Genomic DNA, 18,217 nt, shown 5'->3' on the forward strand with positions numbered 1-18,217 from the left:
CGCTTTATCCACTGCGCCACCACAGGTCAGGCTGAGATCTTAATTATTTTCAATTTTATTTTAATTTTGCCTTTATTTGCTCTTGGGGTACAGGCTCTTAACTGTGAAACATTCGTAGATTTTGTGTAATTTTACTACAGTGGCAGACACTGTCATTTGCTTACCCTTTCTTCTTTCCTAACAGAGTCTCGATTTGTTCAAGTGGCAATGGCACCAGTCAATTTGCTCACCATCCTAGATTCCCTTGCATTCAGGGTTGGCTAGGTGATGCAGTTCTGGATAAAGATATCTAAGTGGATATCTCCTAGAGATTTCTAGGAATGTGTTTTGCTTTCCTGGTACAAGTGCTGTCTCTTCCTGCTTCTTCCTTCTTTTTATTTTGCCCAGAAAATGGACACAAGGTTGTGATGGAAGGTCAGTCTTATGCCTGTGACATACATGAGGATGGAAGCCTCATACAAAGGGATATGACTTCTGTAATACAGAAGAGCAGAGTGCTGCCCCAGACCTGGATGACCCCTTTTCCATACTTCTTCTATTGTGAGAAAAATAACACCCTATTTGGGTCAGCTACTATACATGGAGTTAGATGCACTTCTAGATAGGTTCCAGGAAAAGTCAAAGAGACAACATCTCTGGGATTTGTTGATGCACACAATATATACATGAGAGAGAAATAGGGAAGAAATCCAATTCCTAGGTCCCAAGGTTGATGGCCGATTCACTGGGATAAAGAATGTGAGAAAAGTCCCCCAGCCACCTCAGAGGGCTGTGAGGATCTAGAGCTAAGGTATGTGAAATTGCAAATGAAATCAACCCCACTCCAGGTAGAGATCAGGGCAGAGAAAGGACCTTAGCTAAAAAATGCAAAAGGCTTTCAAAGTGGTCATTTCAATACCTAGGCTGGGTTGTTATGCAGCTAAAGGGAAGGCCACTAAAGAGTCTATTCCCATAGGCCCAAAGTGAAGAACTTGAAAGGAAAAAAAATGAACAGAAGAACTGATTATGATTGTATCATGATGTGAGGTGCCAGGTCCACTGTGGGAAAGGGGGCTGTGCAAACCCTGGAGGCACTCAGGGAAAGAGCTCTCTTCCTCCTTCTGGGGGTAGACTATGCTCTCTCTGAAAATTTGTATTTGTCCTTCGGCATCTCTGCAAGTAAGTGTGTGTGTATGTGAGTGTGTGTGTGTGTGTGTGAGAGAGAGAGAGAGAGAGAGAGAGATCCACAGCTCCTGTTGGACAGTCTGAAGAGGAAGGACACGCGCCTGCCCGCACTGAGGCACACAGATTAGAGGGAGACCCACAGCTCCCGTTGGACAGTCTGAAGAGGAAGGACACGCACCTGCCCGCACTGAGGCACACAAATTAGAGGGAGAGTGGACAGAATACCGCTGGGGAGACTGCACAGGTACATGTTGACTAAGTCACACTTCTGGGGGAAAAGGGATCAGAGTAGCTCCAGCGAATGAACATTTCCAAAAGGCAAAGGTAGAAGAAGGAGGGAATTCCAGAGAGAGGAGCCCCCTTGAGGGCAGGGAGCAAGGACAGGAACTGGTGTGCGCCTCTGAGTCCCCCTGTGAAAGCTGAAACTCCCCGAGTGTTCCTGAGGTTTCAGATTCTTTCCCTACATGTGGTTTTTCCTTTTTGATACTCCTCAAACCTTAAACACAGACTTACGCATCTACATAACTGTCTGGCTATGTTAGGGAGGAAAGCGAAAGTTGAGACTCCCAATCATCCCTAAAACTCCCAGAGATTCTTGCACAGAGAACAGCAATTTACTGAGGATAATCCCCCACCTCCACCGCATTCCAGACCTGCACCCATCATGAAGTTTTTAGCACCTCCCGCCGGTGGAGTCAGGAATAACACACGACTCAGAAAAGCACAGTGATGCAGGTGGACAACTTGAGAATGGACCTTTCCCAAATACTATAGGGAAGTAACCGTTAACAGTGAGGTGGAAACTTCCATTTGATTTACAGAGGCAAGACATCAGGCACAGTGCCTGCTTCAGAGTTGGCATTCAGTAATTGGACAGCCACTATGATGATTATGATTATTGAGATTCAGTTGCTATAGATATCCTGTGGCCTTAAGTGATCTGAGAATGGTTCACAGAGTAAGAAGTCCCTCAGGCTCAGAACAAGTAGGTTGTAATGTGCAGAATTTGAGGGCATAGTCAATAATCCAGCTCCAAATCTATCCGTAGCCTTTCTTCCTAGCAAGTGTATTTTGGCCAACTGATGCTTATGAGCATTGCACTTAAACCATAAGTCTGAAGACTCCTACGGGCTATGCTTCTTGCTCCAGAAAAGCTCATTCTTTTCACTGTAATCCCTTTGGTGCTGTTTCCCAAAGGGTCAGCAGGTGTTTTGAAAGGCCTGCCTCATCATGCATCATGCCAGAGGCCTGAGGAGGCAACGATGCTGCAGGAGGTGAGAGAAAAATCAGAGCAAAGTAAAGCTAAAGGGTAGAGTGGGGTTGGAGAAAAGAGGAAAATAGGGCCAGACAGGGTCTCAACAGGAAACAGATGGTACATTCAAATGAGGATAATTTTCAGAGGGTTCTTTTACAAAGGGACTAATGATACAAAATGTCAGCTAGTGGGAAAATGTAGGAACTCACAACAAGCAGCAGCAGAGCTGTTACCACCCCTAGGTCTAAAAGGAGGAGGGGAAAGAGATGTTACCAGAAGGAGAGAGGTGTGTAGTCTTCCTTGAAAGAAGCAGTGACCTTAAGTCAATGGACAGAGTCAACCCAAAGAGGGAACTGAGCGGAATAAATATTTGGACCTTACTGTCCTCTTACCCTCTGATTTACTTCCAGACTCTTCATAGTTTGAATCCAACTGGGAGACTTTGGACAAGGTAACCCTGTTGACATAATCTACATAGATCAAGCAGCCCACCCAGGTTGGGGAAGTGTAGAAAATGGTCAGTAGAAGGTATCTGGCATAGTAAAGGAGGGACATCTAAGGAATGGTACTGGTGTGATTTTTTGTTTGTTTGTTTGTTTGTTTGTTTGTTTGTTTGTTGGTCAAGAAGAGAAAACCACAGGCCCATTAGCAGCAGGATAGGCTGAGTATAATTATCCCCAATATGATGATGCATTTATGTTCACCATCCAAACTCTCTCTTTGCCTTTGGGGTGAAAGACAGCCTAATTTTGTAAACACTTATGTCCAGGAACAGGAATAAGAAGTGAAAACCCTAGCAAGAAATATTGTAGTTTTCCCTGTGGCTGCTAACAGGATATGGCAAAGGGGTAAGAAAGTTGGCATGGGTGGGAGTGGGGCAGAGCAGAAGTACTCACAAAGGAATAGAAACCTCTGGTAGTAGTCAGAGAATAGCACAGAGTAGATAGTGACTATACAAAGTGTAGTTGGGGGTGTGGGGCAGGGAGGGAATGGGGTCCAGTTGAGATATCACATTTTTCAGAGCCCAAGATTCCACTTCTCTTTTCACACAACATCCTCCTGGAAGTGGTACAGACCTTTTCCTAACACCACAGCCTGTGTGTGTGTGTGTGTGTGTGTGTGTGTGTATTTACTTGTCACTAAATGATCAGCATTCAAAGAAACACTTCTATTTTGGGGGGTATTACCACCTCTAAAACAAGATGCAGAAAAGCAGAGGGAAGCAGCGAGAGGCTGTATTTAATCTTCTCTAATACTGCAGTGCGAGGGAAACTGGGGAATGAAAACATAGTCATTTAGAAAATGGTTGATGAGTCACTGATTGGCACCGGGTGGAGAAAAAGAGAAGTCATTATTCATTCAAAATATGCCTGGTCTTTTAAAAATAGGCTCCTCACTCCACTGGAAGGGGTGTCTGGGCTTTAGAGACTGAGAGGATGATGGCAGAGGGCAAGGGCTGAGTGGAAACTGCCCAAGGCAGGCAGAACCCTCCTCCATCTAGATGAATCTCAGCCCTTGAAAACCCTCCAGCTTTAAGAAGCAGAAAGACAGATTAATGCTGCCTTGTTCTTCCTGTACCTCTTTCTTGAGGCCTTAATAATACTTTTTGGGAAACTTCAGCTTCAGGGGAACCATGCCAAGTAGAAGAGATGGCACTTTTTGTGACCATAATTTTGCCAACAGACCCAACACTCCATTACTCATAGAATTCCTTTTCCAGGTCCTGAGCTACAAAGGTCTTTTTTTTTCTCCCTGCTTTTGTCCTCTTTGTTGTTCCTTAGTTGTTCTATAATCGAGTTGGTGGGGATAGGGGTATTGGAATCCATCAAGAGAGAGCATGGTGAAATGTTTGCTGGAGGAGGAAAATTAAAGTCCTGGGTAAGAAGAGGCTGAGGATTGCCTAGGAAATTTGTTTCTGTACGTGTTATAGGAAAACAAAACAAAACAAAATAAAAATCCTCCCTGCTAAGCGTTTTGCTAAGGATAATTCTTGAGCCTTAATGTGCAGGTCTGCACAATGGGTGAGGCACTGAACCAAAAAATAGCTTGATTTGTTTACACTGAGAAAGGCAGAGGAAAGAATGGATCTGGAAGGTAAGAGATGGCAAAGGAGAGAAAGCTCAGGAGGCTTTTGAGAGATGGGAAAAAGAAGGGGCAATCGTTGGGTTGTGATGAAATGGGGCTTTGGGGAGAAAGATGAGCAAAGAGGAACTTGGCTCTGGGTTATGAATTGCTGCTGTGCATTTTGTTGATTGCACAGGAAAATATTAAATAGTTTTTCAGTTATTTTGGGTTGTTGAGGTGGTATTTCTCCTGAATGTAGCACTGAGCTGAGGTGAACAACAGGGTTGCCCAAATTTATGCAGATTACAAGCTTGGCTTGTATCTCATTCATGCATATGCATGTATCCCCCACTCCCATGTACACTTTACAACATACATACAGCTTTCTTACATTATATTTTGGTTTGTCACTTGCTTAATTAGTTGCCCTTGCTTATACTGGGATAAATTTACCTACTCTAACTAGAGACAAAAGAGAAAAGTCTGATGCTGGATCTAGTTTCAGAAAAGTAGGCAGATCTGCAAGGCCCAACTTCATCTCAGCTTGGATTCTAACCTGAATATTAAATTTTGACTATTTAGAATCTTCCACATTTCAGTCTCTATATTCTTCGAGAAACTGCTAAGGTGCAGGAGGTAGAAGAGGGACTCAGTAGCCTACAGACCTGTTGGGAGCCTGCAACTACAGTTATTTCTTATACATTGTTACTTTAAACATTATTGTATGTACAATATACAATTTCACTCTTACATATTTATTCTTCATAAGAATAAATGATTTGCATTTTAGTTTTAAGCACTCTTCTTATTTCTTCAAAACCCTGAAAATGACTTTTAGGCATATACACTTTCCTTTTGTGCAACTAAGATTTAACTCTTCTAGGGAAAAAGAGCAAAGCAATATACTAAAAGAATTATACACCATAATCCAGAAGGATTTTTTTTTTATTCAGTGAGAGGAGAGGAGGCAGACAGATAGACTCCCACATATGCCCCGACCAGGATCCACCTGGCAAGCCCACTAGGCTCTGCCCATCTGAGGCTGCTGCTTCATTACTCAGCAACTGAGCTCTTCTTAGCACCTGAGGCAGAGGCCATGGAGCCATCCTCAGTACCAATCAAGCCATGGCTGCAGGAGGGGAGGAGAGAGAGAGAGAGAAGCAAGAGGGGGAGGGGTGAAGAAGCAGATGGGCACTTCTCATGTGTGCCCTGACCAGGAGAAATCAAAATCAAACCCAGGACATCCACACACCAGGCTGATGCTCTACCAGCCAGGGCCTCCAGCAGGATTTATTCTAGGATTGAAAAGTCTCAACAGACATCTAAGAGGCATTTGATAAGATATAATGTCCATTCCTAATAATTCTTAGTTCACTAAGAATATAAGGACACTTCCAAAGTAAAGAGTCTCTCATAAACCAACAGCTTGTTTAATGGTACCAAATCAATAAATGGCAAAAGTGCTAGAAGGATTTCCATTACAGTAAGGAAAAAACAAAGAACTCCTGACATCACCATTCTTGTTCCATTGTTGTTCAACATTGCCCTGTAGGTTTTAGCCACTGTGATATGATGTTAAATAGCATCAAGTAGAAAAACTTGTCAACATTCCCAGATGATTTACTTGTTTGCCTTAAGAAGCCAAAAGAATCGAATGAAAAACCAATGGGCCAAATAATCAAATTCATTAAGGTGGGCAAGTTATAAAACAAATAAACAAAACTTATTTATATCATCTTTTCTATAAATTAGCAATCTCCAGTTAAAAAATACATTGAGAAAATATTGCATTTTTAATAGTACCATGTGTTTTTAAAATTTAGTTTCATTATGCACAAAGTGATCATCTGTGACATCCAGCAACAGAGATGATTACTTTATTGAGTATTTACTATGTTCCAACTGCTGAACTGGGGCCAAGTTTCCCAAAGTGTATAATACAGAGAAGAAACTAGCACATCCATGGATATCACTGCTTAGGATGAGACTTAAGAAGTCTTCTGTAAACTAGACGTATTTCAGTTAATAGAAGGGGGATCTGTTTTAACTGGGGAAATGGGCAAATGCTAATAAAGACATTGTGTAGGATTCTTTCTATTTGCCTGTCCTGGCTCACCTAACTCCCCCTCCTTCTTGGGAGGCTGATCTTCATGGCTCACATCATGGGCTTCCTTGCTTCTGGCTGGGCTCAGCCCACAGGGAACCCCAGTAGGAGATGGTGGGAAAGAAAGTGAGGTTAGGACACTTTTTCAGTTTCCTGCTTCCTCTCCAGCAAGAGTCCCTATAGGTTTACTGGGTCACATCTTGCTGCCTTCTCTAAGTAGCTCCCCAATTCTGCCCATGCTTTCTCCTCTTGCCCCTTTCATGCCTGGTGTGATAACAGCCCCCTGCAATGGCTAGCCTTGTGTGCTGTACTATCCCTTAGCTGGTTTCCTTCAATCCTGCCCACACTTTTGTAACAGATCCCTTAACTAAACTTTCCTCAAAATTACCCTCACTGATACGGTGATATGTGAATGACTCAAGTTTGGGAAGCCGAACTGTGCTATTAAGTCATCATAACAACCTTTTAAGATGAATATCGTTATCCCCATTTGACACAGCAGGAAAGTGCAGATTAGACAGTGTAGGTAGGTTAGGCAATGTCATCAAACTATTAAATGGCAGTGGTGGACCAGATGGGAAATCTAGTGTCTGTTGCTTTAACACTTCACCGCACAGCTTCTCAGGTAAACCCAAAGCTGTGCCCGACCTTGCTGCTAACCCATCACCTCCTTGTAGTTTCTCCAAGTGAAATACAATAGTAACTCTGGCCAACTGTGATCTAACTCCTCAGGTTTCTTTTCTTCAAGCCAAATGCTTCAGAAGGCCCTGTTCTGAGAAATAGTTGGTTGTGTATCCTTGCATTTAAAACCTCTTCAACTAGCTAGTGGTTTGGGGATTCATAGAGGAAAAGGATTCCTACAGGACTAATCTTTAGGCTCCCACAGAATTGAAATTGCTGTAGTTGGCTATGTTCCATTTGAGGTGATAAAAATAAAACATAATAAGTCCACACCCACACAAGATTGGCAGACTCCTGAGGTGATTCCAGCCCTTCTGACCCATAAGGAGGCTCATAAAATTTAAGACAACTAATAATGATTTATGTTGTTCCCTATACTTGCATGGATTTTAAAGGTTTCATAAACAACACTACACTTCATATAATCATTTTGGGAGGGAGGAGGACTTATACTTTACTCTTTATACATAGAGGTGATAAAATATTTTAAATAATTTGATGAAGCTCATTTAATTTTTTTGTGACAGAGACAGAGAGAGGGACAGACGGGAAGGAGAGAGATGAGAAGCATCAATTCTTCATTGCTGCTCCTTAGTCTCCTTAGTTGTTCATTGATTACTCTCTCATATGTGCCTTGAGTGGCTGCAGCAGAGCAAGTGAACCCTTGCTCAAGTCAGCAACCCTGGGCTCAAGCCAGCGACTATAAGGTCATGTCTATGATCCCACGCTCAAGCCAGTAATAACCTTGTGCTCAAGCTGGTGAGCCCATGCTCAAGCCGGTGACCTAAGGGTTTCGAACCTGGGTCCTCCGCATCCCAGTCTGACCCTGTATCCACTGTGCCACTGCTTGGTCAGACTCATTCAACTTCTTACTGAGGACAATCTGAGTGATATTAACTTTTTATTTAGTGTTTCCTTTTTTGCCTTCTTTCTAGGAGGGCAACTATTCTTAGAATCAAATACTTAATTTTTTAAATAAAAATGATCTTTTCTGTATTTAATAACAGTGAAATAAATTCAAATGCTCATACAGTCCTTAGAAGGAAGTGTAGTATTGTGCGTAAGAGCTTGAACTTAAGACTTCAGCAGCCCTGAGACCAACTCCCCAGCTGTATTATGTTAGGCAAGTTTCTTAACTTTTCTGTGTTTTAGGTTCCTTGTGTGTAAAATGAGACTAATGATGGTATTTACTTCATATGGTTATTGGGAGAAGTAAATGACCCAATTCATGTAAACCTTTAAACATGGTGCTTAACATGTAGTAAACACTCAATAATTGCTAATTATTATTATTACTATGTTGAAGCTTCTATGATAGGCACTGAGGAAGGTCAAAGATGAAAGAATTTCTGCATGCAAGTGGATTATAATTTTATAGAGAATAATGGGCATAAGCAACCATAATATAAGGCAGAACTAATGGATGGTCTGATAGAAATACAGTGTCATAGTAATACAGAGGATGGAGAAATTATTTTCAGTTTTGTATTCTAGGGAAGAACCAATGACAGAGCGCCACTTGAATTGACCCTGAAGATGGTTGGGCCTATGATAGATTAGGAGGGAAAGGAATTCTAAGCGGAGGAAACAATGGTGACAAAGGTTCAGAGGAAAGAAGATTAATGTTATGCTTAGGGAACAGCTTAGCTGGAGTACAACAAGCATTAAGGCTGATGGGAGACCAATGGATTAGAAGAGTGGACAGGACTTGAAGAATGAACAGGAGACAAGGCAGATGATAGGCTGTAGGTGGGTGGATAAGTGGGTATGTAAGAAACTAAAGCCAAGAATGGAAGGAGAACTATGGAGTCAGAACTCTGTCTTCCTAATCCTAACTTTGTACTCATTGGGCCATGAGACCTCTGGACTCAGTTTTTCTTCATTTAGGAATGAGGGCATTGGACCAGATGATTGCCTAGACCTGATCTGTGATGGCAAACCTTTTTAACAAACTGCCCACTTTTGCAGTGCTGGTCAACCTGGTCCCTCTGCCCACTAGTGTGCATTCCAGCTTTCATGGTGGGCCAATCGCAGTGCGGTTTGGTTGCTCTGTGTTGGAGACATCACAGACCTAGACCCTTGCTATCTATATCACTGGGAGCCTAAGAAGCCTAGATGGATAGTGAACCATCTGCAGCCTGAAGCAATATCCAGAACGAAGTGGTAAGACCACACTCATGCTAACAATACCTGGAGTTCTGTGACCATGTCAACTGTTTTTTATGAATCTTTAAACTCAAACCAGGTCACCATTCATTCTACCCAGCTTGAAGGGGGGACATACCCTATGGGATCAGGGTTGTACATCTCTACTAAAAGAGGTGAAAGTCTCTCCCCTAACCCAATGAAACAGAATAAGGACACTTTACAGAAGGAGGACCTTCTCATCATTTATCTTGGAGCAAAAGCAAAGGCTGCATAGTTTGGCTTTAGTGATGATGCAATGAATGAATGGGGACTTGTTCATACAACATAATAATAGCATTTGAGGGGTTTCCAATTTCAGTATTTGGAAAATAGTAATTTAGACAAGCACTCCCACAGAAGACATATCAAAAAGCTGAATGGAATGCATATCAGTCAAGGTCTAGCAAGGAGACAAAAATGACACTAGTTATTTTAACAAAGAAGATTTGATATAAAAATTGTTAACTAAGTATGAGGTTATTAATTAGGTAACTGAAAAGGTGAAAAGAGAACACTAAAGTTATCACAGAGTCAGCTCCTGCTGGAGACAGCTACCACTCCTGGGGCTAGGGAACAAAGCAAAGAGATTGGAATTATCCAAACATAGGAGTCCTCAGTACCATGGGGTTGAGACCTAGACCTTTGAGGATGCGGCTTATTGGATTTTTTGTTTTTGAGTTATTGGAGTTCTTTATATATTCAAGATATTAACCCCTTATAAAATATATAATTTGCAACCTTTACTCCTGTTCTATAGGTTGTATTTTCACTCTGTTGATTGTGTAATTTGATGAGCAAAAGTTTTTAAGTTTTATGAGGTGCAATTTATCTATTTTTGCTTTTATTGACTATGTTTTTGTCTGATTGATATACATACATTTTTATTTTATTTTTATTAAATTTATTGGGGTAATATTGGTTAAAAGGACCATATAGGTTTCAAGGGTACAAATCTATGATACATGATCTGTATATTGCATTGTGTGCCCACCACTTGAAGTCAAATCATCTTCTGTCACCATATATTTGGCCCCCTTTACCCTTTACTACTCCTCCATCCACTTCTCTCTAGTAACCACTATACTGTTGTGTCTATGAGTTTCAATTTTATATCCCACATATGAGTGAAATCATATGGTTTTAAGCTTTTTCTGATTGACTTATTTTGCTTAGCATAGTATTCTCAAGATCTATCCATGTTGTCGCAAATGGCAACATTTTATCTTTTCTTCCATAGTATATATGTATCACATCTGTACCCAGTCCTCTATCAAAGGATACTTTGGTTGTCTCCATGTCTTTGCCAACGTAAATAGTGATGCAATGAACATGGAGTGCATATATCTTTGTGAATAAACCTTTTTGAATTTTGGGGGTAGACACCCAGAAGAGGGATTGCTGGATCCTATGGTAACTCTATTCTTAATTTTTTGAGGAACCACCACACTGTTTTCCATAGTGACTGTACTGTACCAGTTTACATTCCAACCAGCAATGAATGAGGTTTCCTTTTTCTCCACAGCCTATTCAACACTTGTTAATATCTGTCTTGCTGAGAATATCCAAGCTAATAGGTGTGAGGTGATATTTCATTGTAGTTTTGATTTGCATTTCCATAATAGCTAGCAAAGATGAACATCTTTTCATATATCTGGGACCATTTGTATGTCTTCTTGGGAGCAGTGTATGTTCTGGCCCTCTGAACATGTTTTTCCTTTTTATTTTTATTTAGACAATTAATTTTAACAGGGTGACATTGTTCAACTAGAGTACATAGATTTAGAAAAAACATCTCCACATCATTTGGAAAGTCGATTATGCTATACACCCATCACCCAAAGTCAAATCATCCTCTGACACCTTATATTTGTTTCTCTTTATGCCCCTCCCCCTCCCTCTCCCCCCCCTCCGCCCTCTCCTCCCTTCCCCTCCCCCTGGTAACCACTGCACCCTTATCTATGTCCATGAGTCTCAATTTTGTGTCCCACCTTTGAATGGAATGTCTGCTCATTTTTTAATTGGGTTGTCTGTTTTTCAGTTGTATGAGATCTTTATATATTTTGAAGATTAACCCCTTGTCACAGCTGTTGTTTTTAAATATCATCACCCATTCAGTTGGTTGCCTTTTAATTTTGCAGGCAGTTTCTTTTGCTGTGCAGAACCTTTTCAGTTTGATATAGTCCAGAGGTTGGGAGCCTATGGCTCATGAGCCAGATGTGGCTCTTTTGATGGCTGCATCTGGCTCACAGACAGATCTTTAATAAAAATATTAATAACATTAAAAATATAAAACATTCTCATGTATTACAATCCATTCATTTCCTACCGCTCATGTTCATGGTTGCAGGTGGCTGGAGCCAATCACAGCTGTCCTCCAGAACAACACCAAATTTTTATTGGATAATGTGTAATGTACACAGGTCGTTGTGAGGTCAGGAAGTGAACTTTCCTCCTTTTAATCAAGTAGTCAGCTAGCTAATTGCAGAAACCGTTTTGACGAAGAAAATGACTAAAAGGAAAAAAGATGAGGAGTATCATACTTTTCAGCAGGAATGGACAGAGGAATTTGCCTTTGTGGAGAGAGCAGGTTCTGCGGTGTGTCTAATATGCAATGATAAAATTGCATCAATGTAACGGGCAAATATAAGGCGGCACTTCGACACACGCCATACTATATATTTGCATCGAAATATCCAGCGGGGGACAGCAGGAAGAAAGCATGTCAAGAGCTACTGTGCAGAGTACAAGCTAGTCAGCAGCAACTCCATGTTTGGATCCAACAAAATGACTGGAATTCGGCTAGCTTTGCTGGTGCTTTAGCAATTGTGAGAAACGGAAAGCCATTCACAGATGGGGAGTATGCCAAAACATTCATGCTTGATGTTGCCAATGAACTTTTTTTTTTCCACGTTTTTAACATTTTTTTATTATTATTAAATTTAATGAAGTGACATTGATAAATCAGGGTACATATGTTGAGAGAAAACTTCTCCAGATTATTTTGACATTTGATTATAATGCATACCCCTCACCCAAAGTCAAATTGTCTTCCGTCACCTTCTATCTGGTCTTCTTTGTGCCCCTCCCCTCCCCCCAACCCCTCTCTCTCTTTCCTCGCCCCATCCCCCGCCACACCCCCCCACCGCCGTTACCATCACATTCTGGTCCATGTCTCTGAGTCTCATTTTTATGTCTCACCTATGTATGGATTCATATAATTCTTAGTTTTTTCTGATTTACTTATTTCACTCCATATAATGTTATCAAGGTCCATCCATGTTATTGTAAATGATCCGATGTCATCATTTCTTATGGCTGAGTAGTATTCCATAGTATATATGTACCGAAGCTTTTTAATCCACTCGTCCTCTGACGGACACTTGGGTTGTTTCCAGATCTTTGCTATTGTGAACAATGCTGCCACAAACATGGGGGTGCATTTCTCCTTTTGGAGCCGTTCTATGGTGTTCTTGGGGTATATTCCTAAAAGTGGGATAGCTGGGTCAAAAGGCAGTTCGATTTTCAATTTTTTGAGGAATCTCCATACTGTTTTCCGCAGAGGCTGCACCAGTCTGCATTCCCACCAGCAGTGCAGGAGGGTTCCCTTTTCTCCACATCCTGGCCAGCACTTATTCTGTGTTGTTTTGTTGATGAGCACCATTCTGACTGGTGTGAGGTGATATCTCATTGAGGTTTAAATTTGCATTTCTGTAATGATTAGTGATGTTGAGCATTTTTTCATATGCCTATTGGCCATCTATCTGTATGTCCTCTTTGGAGAAGTGTCTATTCATTTTTTTCCCCATTTTTTGATTGGATTGTTTGTCTTCCTGGTGTTGAGATTTACAAGTTCTTTGTAAACTTTGGTTATTAACCCCTTATCAGACGTACTGTCAAATATGTTCTCTCATTGTGTAGTTTGTCTTTTTATTCTGTTCTTATTGTCTTTAGCTGTGCAAAAGCTTTTTAGTTTGATAAAGTCCCATTTGTTTATCCTGTCTTTTATTTCACTTCCCCGTGGAGATAAATCGGCAAATATATCGCTGCGAGAGAGGTCGGAGAGCATACTGCCTATGTTTTCTTCTAAGATGCTCATGGTTTCACGACTTACATTTAAGTCTTTTATCCATTTTGAGTTTATTTTTGTGAATGGTGTAGTTGGTGGTCTAGTTTCATTTTTTGGCAGGTAGCTGTCCAATTTTCCCAACACCATTTATTATTAAAGAGGCTGTCTTTACTCCATTGTATGCTCTTACCTCCTTTGTCAAATATCAGTTGTCCATAGAACTGTGGGTTTATTTCTGGGTTCTCTGTTCTGTTCCATTGATCTATATGCCTGATCTTATGCCAGAACTAGGCTGTTTTGAGTACAATGGCCTTGTAGTATAACTTGATATCAGGAAGTGTGATGCCTCCCACTTTATTCTTCTTTTTTAAGATTGCTGAGGCTATTCGTGTTCTCTTTTGGTTCCATAAAAATTTTTGGAATATGTGATCTATATCTTTGAAGTATGTCATTGGTATTTTAATTGGTATTGCATTAAATTTATAGATTCCTTGGGTAATATAGACATTTTAATGATGTTTATTCTTCCTAACCATGAGCACGGTATATGCTTCCACTTGTTTATATCTTCCTTGATTTCTTTTATCAATGTTTTATAATTTTTCGAGTTCAAGTCTTTAGTCTCCTTGGTTAAATTTACTCCTAGGTACTTTATTTTTTTGGTTGTAATAGGGAAGGGGATTATTTCCTTAATTTCTCTTTCTGACTTATCATTGTTGGTGTATAAAAATGCCTCTGATTTCTGAGTATTAATTTTATATCCTGCCACTTTCCTGAATTCATTTATCAGGTCCAGTAGTTTTTTGACTGAGACTTTAGGGTTTTCTATATATAATATCATATCATCTGCAAATAATGATAGTTTTACTTCTTCTTTTCCAACTTGAATGCCTTTTATTTCTTCTTCTTGTCTGATTGCTGTGGCTAGGACTTCCAGGACTATGTTGAATAAGAGTGGTGAAAGGGGGCACCCCTGCATTGTTCCTGATCTTAAGGGGATTGCTTTTAATTTTTGACCATTGAGTATGATGTTGGCTGTGGGGTTGTCATAGATGGCTTTTATCATGTTGAGGTATGTTCCCTGTATTCCCACTGTGCTGAGAGTTTTGATCATGAATGGGTGCTGGATTTTATCAAATGCTTTTTCTGCATCTGTTGAAATTATCATGTGGTTTTTCTCTTTCCTTTTGTTTATGTGATGAATCACATTGATTGATTTGCAAATATTGTACCAGCCTTCCCTCTCCAGAATAAATCCCACTTGATCATGGAGTATGAATTTTTCATATATTGTTGAATACGGTTTGCTAATATTATGTTGAGGATTTTAGCATCTATATTCATCAGGGATACTGGTCTATAATTTTCTTTCTTTGTGCTGTCTTTGCATGGTTTTGGAATCAGAATTATGTTCACCTCATAAAAGGAGCTTGGAAGTCTTCCTTCCTCTTGAATTTTTTGAAATAGCTTGAGGAGGATAGCAGTTAGTTCTTCTTTGAATATTTGGTAGAATTCACTTGTGAAGCCATCAGGCCCAGGACTTTTCCTTTTTGGGAGTTTTTTGATAACTGTTTCGATCTCATTTGGTGGAATCAGTCTGTTTAGGTTTTCTGATTCTTCCAGATTGATTTTTGGAAAAGTGTATGTTTCAAGGAATTTGTCCATTTCATCTAGGTTGTCTAGCTTTTTGGCATACAGTACTTCATAGTATTTTCTTACAATCCTTTGTATTTCTGTTGTGTCAGTGTTATTTCTCTACTCTCATTTCTAATTTTATTTATTTGAGTCCTCTCTCTTTTTTTCTTGGTGAGTCTAGTTAAAGGTTCATCGATCTTGTTTACCTTTTCAAAGAACCAGCTCCTAGTTTCATTGATCCTCTGTATTGTTTCTTTAGCCTCTATGTAATTTATTTCTGCTCTGATCTTTATTATTTCCTTCCTTCTACTACATTTGGGCTTTACTTACTGTTCCTTTTCTAGTTCTTTTAGATGAAGGGTTAAGTTGTTTATTTGAGCTTTTTCTAGTTTCTTCAAGTGTGCCTGTAGTGTTATGAACTTCCCTCTCAGTACTGCTTTTGCTGTGTCCCATAGATTTTGAGTTGTTGTATGCTCATTGTCATTCGTTTCTAGGAATTTTTTTATTTCTTCTTTGATTTCATTCTTAATCCATTCGTTATTTAACAACCTGCTATTTAGTTTCCACGTGTTTGATAGTTTTTGAGCTTTTCTGTTGTGGTTGATTTCTAGTTTCATGCCATTGTGATCAGAGAAAGTGCTTGATATGATTTCAATCTTCTTCAACTTGTTGAGACCACTATTATGCCTCTATCCTAGAGGCATGTGGTCTATCCTAGAGAATGTACCATGAGCACTTGAAAAGAATGTATATTCTGCTGCTTTGGGGTGAAAGGTTCTAAAGATATCTATTAAATCAAATTGATCTAGTGTGTTCTTTAAGTCTGCTGTTTCTTTGTTAATTTTCTTTCTTGAGGATCTATCTAGTGATGTTAGTGGGGTATTGAAATCCCCTACTATTATAGTATTGCTGTTGATCTCGCCCTTTAAATCCATCAAAGTCTGCTTTATATATTTAGGTGCTCCTATATTAGGTGTGTAGATATTTATAATGGTTATATCTTCCTGTTGGATTCCTCCCTTTATCATTATGTAGTCACCTTCTTTATCTCTTACTATAGTCTTTGTTTTAAAGTCCATTTTGTCTGATATAAGTATTGCTACCCTAGCTTTTTTTTATTTCCGTTTGTGTGAAATATTTTTTTCCATCCTTTTACCTTCAGTCTATGTGTATATTTTTTTAAGGTGTGTCTCTTGTAGACAGCATATTTATGGGTCCTGTTTTCTTATCCACGCAGATGTCTTTTGCATGGATAAGAAAAATATGCATGGATAAGACATCTACCCTATGTCTTTTGATTGGATCATTTAATCCATTTACATTTAAGGTTATTATTGACATGTAATTGTTTATTGCCATTTTATTCTTTAAAACTGTATTCCTCTTTTGCTATATTCTTTTTCTCCTTTGATGTGTTTACAACAGGCCCCTTAGCAATTCCTACAGCCTTGGTTTGGTTGTAGTGAATTCCTTGAGTTTTTGGGGTTTTTTTGTTTTTTGGGTTTTTTTTGTCTGGAAAGCTTTTTATTTTTCCTTCAATTTTAAACTATAGCCTTGCTGGATAAATTAGTCTTAGTTGTAGGCTCTTGTTCTGCATTACTTTGAATATTTCTTGCCATTCCCTTCTGGCCTCAAGTGTTTCTGTTGAGAAGTCAAAAGTTATTCTTATGGGGAATCCTTTGTAGGTGATAGTCCTTTTTTTTCTCTAGCAGCTTTTAATATTTTCTCTTTATCACTTAGCTTTGGTACTTTAATTATGATGTGTCTTGGTGTAGATTTCTTTGGGTTTCTCTTTAATGGAATTCTCTGTGCTTCTTGAACTTGTGACATGTTATCCTGCCTTAATTGAGGGAAGTTTTCAACTATGATATGTTTGAAAAAAGTCTTTTTCCCTTGTTCTTTCTCTTCGTCTTCAGGAACCTCTATGATGCGGATGTTGTTTCTCTCCATGTTGTCACAGAGCTCTCTTAGAGTTTCCTCTGACTTTTGGAGTCTCTTTTCTTTTTTCTGCTCTGCTTCCGTGCCTTCATTTATCTTGTCCTCTAACTTGCTGATTTGATTCTCAGCTTCATCCATCCTGCTTTTAATTCCTTCCATTGTATTCTTCAATTCTGATATGGTATTTGTCATTTCTGAATGATTCTTTTTTTATTATTTTGATGTCCTTTTTTATATTTGCTATCTCTTTATTTAGGTGTTCGTAATGACCATCTATTGTTGTTCTAATATCTTTGAGCATCCTTACAATCATTATTTTAAACTGTGCATCTGGTAATTTGGTTATATCTGACTCATTCAGTTCCTTTTCTGGGGATTTTTCTTGATTCATTTGTGTTGCATTTCTCTGCTTTCTCATTTTGTCTGTGTAAAAGAAGGTTCTGGCCACTAGAGTCCACTGAGTGTGTCCTCTGTGTTCCCTAGGTGTGCTCTGTCTGCAGGCCCACCACCCCCTCTGCTGTTGCTGCCTAGGGCATTTGGGTATGGGCGTTGCCGGTGCCTGCTCACTGGGGCTGTTGCTTTGGTTTCTGCTTCTCCTTCAGGGGAGTGGCTGTGATCACGTGCTCAGGTGTGCAAGCCTCCTTGGCTTTGGCCTTTGCCATGCTCCCACTGGTGGTGTTATGCTCAGCCCTGAGGGCAGGGGTGAGCACCTTTGCTCAGCTGTGGGTCTCTGCCTGATGCCGGGCTTTCACCTGCCCCTGCAGGAGGAACCCACCTGTGGGACGGCTGCAAGCCTTGGCTCCACAGGCCTGGCGGGTCTGTGTGCCCACGCTCAGTAGCGGGACTCCACCTGTTTTGGGCTTTTGACTCCACCCCCGCAGGAGGAGCTGGCTCCCAAGTCAGGCCACAAGCCTGGGCTCTGCTGATGGGGCAGGGCTGTGCTCCTGTGCCCTTGCTGAAGGGCAGGTCTCTGCCCCTTCTGGGGCTCCTGCCTTTCCCCTGCAGGCTGGATTGCAGGCATCCTGCAGGTGGGCTTGACCAGTTTTGCACACTCCTCCTCTCCAGCTAGCCAAGACTGAGCTCATACCTGGGCCTCAGTGGTGGCCAGCTGGCTTCCACCCTT

At 40.4% G+C, this 18,217-nt stretch overlaps 1 pseudogene; it reads left to right on the forward strand.

Annotated features, from left to right (window-relative positions):
- The first annotated feature begins 2,297 nt into the window (after positions 1-2,297).
- Positions 2,298-18,217, forward strand: part of LOC136317866 (poly(rC)-binding protein 2-like) — a 60,926-nt pseudogene continuing 45,006 nt past the window's right edge.

Source organism: Saccopteryx bilineata, chromosome X, assembly GCF_036850765.1.
Source record: "Saccopteryx bilineata isolate mSacBil1 chromosome X, mSacBil1_pri_phased_curated, whole genome shotgun sequence".
In the NCBI taxonomy this organism is placed as follows: Eukaryota; Metazoa; Chordata; class Mammalia; order Chiroptera; family Emballonuridae; genus Saccopteryx; species Saccopteryx bilineata.